This window comes from Bos grunniens, chromosome 14, assembly GCF_055505025.1.
Source record: "Bos grunniens cultivar Pamir isolate PY7600 chromosome 14, Bosgru_T2T1.0, whole genome shotgun sequence".
In the NCBI taxonomy this organism is placed as follows: Eukaryota; Metazoa; Chordata; class Mammalia; order Artiodactyla; family Bovidae; genus Bos; species Bos grunniens.
In genome coordinates this window covers 40773516-40781416 of record NC_141178.1, presented here as the reverse complement: position 1 = coordinate 40781416, position 7901 = coordinate 40773516, and the positions used below count along the sequence as shown (strand labels likewise).

General features: G+C 39.4%; 1 pseudogene; it reads left to right on the top strand.

The window, feature by feature from the left end:
- The first annotated feature begins 420 nt into the window (after positions 1 to 420).
- Positions 421 to 1334, top strand: LOC147359322 (lipid transport auxiliary protein 1 pseudogene; annotated as a pseudogene).
- The last annotated feature ends 6567 nt before the right edge of the window (positions 1335 to 7901 follow it).

Sequence of the window (7901 nt, the reverse complement as noted above, 5' to 3'; positions counted from 1 at the left end):
TGAAAAGATACTTAAAACGATTTTACTCATTAAGAAAATGCCCATTGAAACCACAATGATACCACTACACAGCTTCTAAAATGGCTTAAAAAACAAACAAAAAACAGGTGATACAAAGAGTTTACAAAGATGCATTACAACTGGAACATGCATACATTTCTGGCAGGAATGCAAAATGTTGTAACACATTGAAGAAGAGTTTGGCAATTCCTTCTAAAGTTAAATATAGGCTCTTCTTTCCTAGCCCCACCCCCTCCCCCATCTGCCATGTTTTCAGGCCTGGTCAGCCTTGGTCTATCCCCGTAAAGAAATGGCCGGGGAGTTTCAGGAAACCCAGGTGCCTTTGACTCAGCGGAGCTCGGGCTGACGAGGCAGGGCAGCGGGTTAAACCGGAGCAGTGCCGCACGGGGTGGGGAGGCCATGACGTCCGTCAGTAACTGGCTGGCTGGCGTGAATGTCATGCTGGTGATGGCCTATGGGAGCCTGGTGTTTGTACTGCTATTTATTTTTGTGAAGAGGCAAAACATGTGCTTTGCAATGAAATCCCAAAGGGGACCTCATGTCCCGGTGGGACACAATGCCCCCGTGGGACACAATGCCCCCAACGACTTAAAAGAGGAGATTGATACCCAACTGTCCAAGGTTCAGGATATCATGTATGAACCTCAGCTTCTCGCAGATGATGATGCAAGACTGCTACAGCTGGAAACCCAGGGAAATCAAAATTGCTACAACTAACTATACAGGATGAAAGCTCTGGATGCTATCCGTGCCTCTGAGATCCCATTTCATGCCGAAGGCCAGCATCCCCATTCCTTAATGGGCAAGAATTTCCGCTCCTACCTGCTAGATCTTGGAAACATTAGTACTCCTTTCAAGGGTATGCGCAAGGCCCTCACTGATACCCTGCTGGATGGCTATGAGACAGCCCGCTATGGGACAGGGGTCTTTGGCCAGATTGAGTACCTGCGCTATCAGGAGGCCCTGAGTGAGCTGGCCAAAGTGGTCAAAGCACGAAGTGGGAGCTCTCAGCGACAACACCAGTCAGCAGCCAAAGACCTAACCCAGTCTCCTGAAGTCTCCCCAACAACCATCCAGGTGACATACCTCCCCTCCAGTCAGAAGAGTAAACATGCCAAGCACTTCCTCGAACTGAAGAGCTTTAAGGACAACTATAACACACTGGAGAGTACGCTGTGATAGAGCTGAAGGTCTCTCACTGTTGATGGAGCCAGACAGACTACAGTGTGCTTGCCGGGTGGCCCTCACTCAGGTCATCTGGTTCAGCCCAGCTCTGGATCAGCTGAAGCCCTGGTTGTATTCAGAGCTCTTAAGATTTCGTACCTAGAGGATCATTCTCCCACACTCTCTTATGGCCAGTTTCAGAACATCAGTTAAGACTTTATTGTCCCTTGGTATCACTTTTCTCTGGAGTTGAATTAGATGTTTTTCTTAATATTTCAGTCAAAGCTTCCTTAAAAATCCTCACTTGGTTTTTTGATCATGGTTCATCTGTCCTTTTCCAGACTATAAATTATCCCAAGTGAAAAAAAATAATAATAATAAAGTTAAATATAAGATCTCTCAATCTAAGTCCTAGATATTTACCAAGAAAGCTAAAAACGCAGGTCCATGCAAAAACTTCTACACAAATGCTTATAGTAGATTTACTAATAATAGTCAAAATCTATAGAGAAGCCAAACATCCATCAACAGGTAAAAATACAGATAAATAGCCCATGGCACATCCATGCAGTAAGATTCTCAGCAATGAGATAAATGAACAATACACAAAACCAAACTACTGATTATGCAACAATATGGGTCAATCTTAAAAACAGTTTTGTGATAGATGCCAGATACAAAAATCTAATTACTATGTGATTCTACTTGTGTGACATTTTATAAAAGTCAAACCTACTACATAGGGGTTGAAATCAGATAAGTGGTTTCCATGAGAAAAACAATAGAATGGGAAAGACTAGAGATCTTTTCTCTAGTCTTTAGACTAGAAAATTAGAGATACCAAAGGAAAGACTAGAGATCTTTTCTCTAGTCTTGAGACTAGAAAATTAGAGATACCAAGGGAACATTTCACACAAAGATGGGCAGACTAAAGGACAGAAATGGTATGGACCTAACAGAAGCAGAAGATATTAAGAAGAGGTGGCAGGACTACACAGAAGAACTATATAAAAAAGATCTTCGTGACCCAGACAATCACAATGGTGTAATCACTCACCTAGCGCCAGACATCCTGGATTGTGAAGTCAAGTGGGCCTTGGGAAGCATCACTACGAATAAAGCTAGTGGAGGTGACAGAGTTCCAGTTGAATTATTTCAAATCCTAAAAGATTATGCTGTGAAAGTGCTGCACTCAATATCCCACGATATTTGGAAAACTCAGCAGTGCCCACAGGACTGGAAAAGGTCAATTTTCATTCCAATCCCAAAGAAAGGCAATGCCAAAGAATGCTCAATCTACTGCACAATTGCACTCATCTCACACACTAGAAAAGTAATGCTCAAAATTTTCCAAGTAAGGCTTCAACAGTACATGAACCATGAACTTCCAGGTGTTCAAGCTAGATTTAAAAAAGGCAGAGGAACCAGAGATCAAATTGCCAACATCCCTTGGATCATCAAAAAAGCAAGACAGTTCCAGAGAAACATCTTTTCTGCTTTATTGATTAACCCAAAGCCTTTGACTGAGTGGATCACAACATACTGTGGAAAATTCTTCAAGAGATGGGAATACCAGACCACCTGAATTGCCTCCTGAGAAATCTGTATGCAGGTCAAGACACAACAGTTAGAACTGGACATGGAACAACAGACTGGTTTCAAATCAGGAAAGGAGTACATCAAGGTTGTATATCATCACCCCACTTATTTAATTTATATACCGAGTACATCATGAGAAACGCTGGGCTGGATGAAGCACAAATTGGAATCAAGATTGCGGGAAAAATATCAATAACCTCAGATATGCAGATGACAACACCTTTATGGCAGAAAGCAAAGAAGAAATAAAGAGCCTCTTGATGAAAGTGAAAGTGGAGAGTGAAAAAGTTGGCTTAAAACTCAACATTCAGAAAACTAATATCATGGCATCTGGGCCCATCACTTCATGGCAAATGGATGGGGAAACAATGGAAACAGTGAGAGACTTTATTTTGGGGGGTCCAAAATCACTGCAGATGGTGACTGCAGCCATGAAATTAAAAGATGCTTCCTCCTTGGAAGAAAAGCTATGACCAACCTAGACAGCAAATTAAAAAGCAGAGACATTACTTTGCCAACAAAGGTCCATCTAGTGAAAGATATGGTTTTTTGAGTAGTCATGTATGGATGTGAAAGTTGGACTATAAAGAAAGCTGAGTGCAGAAGAATTGATGCTTTTGAACTGTGGTGTTGGAGAAGACTCTTGAGGGTCCCTTGGCTTGCAATGAGATACAACCTGTCCATCCTAAAGGAAATCAGTCCTGAATATTCATTGGAAGGACTGATGCTGAAGCTGAAACTCTAATACTTTGGCCACCTGATGTGAAAAACTGACTCACTAGAAAAGACCTTGATGGGGGGAAAGATTGAAGGTAGGAGGAGAAGGAGATGACAGAGCATGAGATGGTTGGATGGCATCACCGACTCCATGGGCATGGGTTTGAGTAGGCTCTGGGAGTTGGTGATGGACAGGGTAGCCTGGCATGCTGAAGTCCATGGGGTCGCAAAGAGCTGGACACGACTGAGGGACTGAACTGAACTGATATGCTGGAGCTGAAGGAGTCACTCAACTTTGCCTGTTTTTGAACTTTATATGAATGCAGTCATATAGCACATCTCTTTTTTGGTCTGGCTTCTTTTTGTCAGTATTACACTTGTGATCTTCATCTGTATTTTTGTATAGCGATATCATTTGCTCATTCTCATTTTTGTAGAATTCTATGCATAACTATGTCCTGATTTACTTTTCAAATTACTGCTAGTGTCACATTTGTATTTTAGAATCACAACACATTGCCTAGTTGGCTGTTTTTTAATTAGATACTTAAAATTCTTATTTTAAAATTCTTATTTAAGTCTTAGTTAAGCCCTACAAAATCAAAATGGGATTTTCCTTACCAAGTCACCTCCTAAACAAACATTAAAACTAAGCATGCATCTATACTTTGTATTGACTTTTTAATTGAAAAATCCTTTTTCTCATGTGTTCAGTTTGGGTTTACACCCCAAATATTATCACCTCTGATTCACCACTACCTATCCACTCCCAAGTTTCCCCCCACCAATGGAATTTCTTTTTTCTTAATGGAGTTTCTAATTTAGAGCTGAAGATACCAGCATCCTTTCGTTTATAAGTCAATAATTTCCAAACACTTGTCTCTTAGATATGATAGTCTTGGCCCTTTCCCCAGACATCATCAAGATATACCCTGAAAGAAAACGAAAAGGGAGTGTTAGCCCTCCTTTCACACACAATTTAGCTGGTAAGTGATTCTGCCTCAAACAATGACCCCAGTAAAGCAGAGTACCTGAGATATAAGGCAAAACCTGTGATTGCATTACCTTCAATTACTGAAGTAGATGGAGTCATAGGTATGTGAGTTAATTTTAAATGAAGAAGTTCTGGCAGGAGTGTGTTTCTAAGTCTCAGAAACCTGCACACATCAAGGTAATAAGGTTAGGTTTAAACTTGATTGAGTATTGAGTTTTGCATTTTATTGTTGCAGTGAAAATCATGCCATGAATACTCCATTTATGACTCCATATAAGGATGTTCCTAATTAATCTGTTATTCAAAAGCCACCAGTATTATATTAGTAACTGAATTATTTCATGACATTGACTAAAGCCCAGAAGCAGGTTCCTATGGCCTAATTAATTTTTTTAAAGCCTTTTACTCAGTGGGATGCTGCCTACCTGGATCTTTGAATGAAAGGATATTAATGAAGCTGCAATGCAGATGATTATATTGAAAGTGATGAAGAATTTATTAGGAAGACAGCCATCATGGGCTGTGTAGTATATGAGGCATAAAACTGCTAAAAGTAATGACAGAATGTGGTTTAGGCAAGTAATGGGCAGCAGAACTACAAAAGGAGAGCTTGGAGATATATTATTTAGCAATAAAGTTCCCATAAAAATTGAAATATGAGGTGGAAAGATTAACATGGTCATACAAGTCATCTTTAATGTTCATAGCCAGTTCTGGCTTTTAGAAAAGAGTAAACTAAATTTATGCCTGTGACAACATGTAAGTCAAAACCCTTATTTATACATTTCATGCAAATGACTGCAGACCTTTGGTTTGCCATTACCAAAGTAATGTTTAGTAGAATTTAAATTTATTACATTAATGTCGGATCAGGAGCTGTATTTCTACCTGTCAAAAGATGAATGTTTGTAAGTCATGTCATCAATAAATAGACTGCAAGTCACAGACCCCTGCACTGCTAGTTCCAAATCCATGAACGCAACTTTTATATTTTGTTTTTCCACTTTAAACTGAATATAGATGTGTTCTTGTTTATGTCATAATGATATTCTAGCATTATCAACACAAACCTTTGCTCCTCTGGCATGTTTGCTTCCACACAGGGACACAGAGTACTCCAATTAAGAGCAAGGACTTTTGATGGAAATAGACCTAAATGAAAACCCTGATAGCCAATTACCAGATGGGTGACCTTAGTCAAATGATTTTATGACTCTGGTCTCATTTTTCTCATCTATAAGAGGGATATAATGATACCAATCTTGTGGAATTATTATAATAATTCAATAAAGTATGTAAAGTGTATCTAGCCTATGGTAACTGACTCAATTATTATCATCATAATTATCATTATCAATACATTCTGGGTGCTTCCATAATAGATAGTGGCATCAAAAGTCTTGGAGGAGAGGCAAAGCACACCGTATTCTTCAGATATTCTCATCTCAACTTTACTTCTTAAGTTAAAGGTCTGAAGGTTAATTTGTATCTAATGAAGTATGTAATTAAATTGACAGCCATTTGGATTTCACACAAATTTCTTATGAAAATTCTTGTCTTTTATGATTTCTTAGACGTAGGTATAAAATTGGGGCTCTAGAATAAAACCAAATGGAATTTTAAGGGGAAAAAATAATAAATATTTACAAGACATTTTATTCTGAATCTGAAGCCTTTTCTATTTAATGTCTATCACGTTAGAGAATGGCAATAAGATTTCCATTTGAAATACAGTAGTAATAGAGGCCTTAATAAGAAAACACCACCTGAATAAAGGCCTGATAAAAGTGAATATATAAGCCATATGAAATTCAGAGGAAAGATTTTAGGTAAAGGGAATAGCCAATTAAATTCCTATAAAATGGAAACAGGAGCAGAGTAAAGGAGGGCATGATCAGTGGGAGTAAGTAGTTCATTATCAGTCAGTTCAGTTCAGTCGCTCAGTCGTGTCCGACTCTTTTCGACCCCATGAATCGCAGCACGCCAGGCCTCCCTGTCCATCACCAACTCCCGGAGTTCACTCAGACTCACGTCCATCGAGTCAGTGATGCCATCCAGCCATCTCATCCTCTGTCGTCCCCTTCTCCTCCTGCCCCCAATCCCCAGCATCAGAGTCTTTTCCAATGAGTCAACTCTTTGCATGATAGTTGTAGGCAATAAAGTGTGCACCATCAACAGAAAGTCTTAAACCAACAATGAAACTGATTATTTTTTTTTATCACCATGTGCTAACAAGTGTAAACAATATCAGTGACCAAAAAAACTGCTCCCTAAAAAAACAAAAAACAAAAGCATATTTATTGCTCTAATATCTAAATAACTGCCGTGGTTTCTATTGAACTCAATGGATTGCTGCCACTAGCCCATGTTTGAAAAGATACCAAGAAAGAACAGCACAAGTTAAGAATGTCTGGATCAGACTGAATGCGAACAGGAGCTGTAGATGGCTGGGTCTAGCATGGCTGGAATGTCAGGCTTTGCAAGCTCTGTTTGGACTTGAGCTTTTCCTCTACGAGATGGAAAGCTACTGTATGAAAGCAGAGGATTTTCACGATTTTATTCATGTTTTCAACATACTGACTGCAGATTAAAAAGAGACTTCAGGCAGGTAACATGATAATTACGGAAGAGAAAACTAAACTAGATGGTTATTGTTCTTACTACCTACTATTTATCCCACTGGTGAAGGATGAATCCCATACTCTAAATAATACAAATGGTTGAAGATACGACATTCAACCCTGGACCGATGAGATTGACAGCAGTTTACTAGTCAAACATATAATCTGGTAGAGCAGACCCCACACACCATACATGGTTACATGAGACCTACCCTTGGGAATAGAGTGAATCAGCAGGGGCTGTAGGAGGCAGACTTTACAGTACCAAGAGTGACGTGTGCCCCCTACCATTCACATCTTGAGGATGTGATTGGTTTGTCTGAATAATTTTGCAAGCTAGCAGAGGAGCAAAATATATTAGGTTCAGATCCAGAAGGTGTACAGCTGGTCTGGTTAATAGGGGAACTACCTGGGTGTGGTGTCTTCTCCACTGTCTTTGGGGCATACTAGCAAAAGCCTTTGGGGTCCCTGTGAGACTCAAAGATGCCAAGTAATACAGTGATAGCTTGGGACAGAAGTATAAGTGGTGAAATTAGTTAGAAAAAAATTGATGCTATATTTTGGAGGTAAAACCAGTAAAAATTGTGGAGGAATTGAATGTGGAGTGTGAAAGAGTCAAATATGACACAAAGATGTTTGACTCTAGCAAATGAAAATATAGTTTCAATTACTGAGAAGAAAAACTATAGGAGTAGCAGCTTATGGTATTATATTTCCATACAATTGGATACTGTATAAATACTGTATAAATTATATGTGTGTGTGCATGCTAAGTCGCTTCAGTC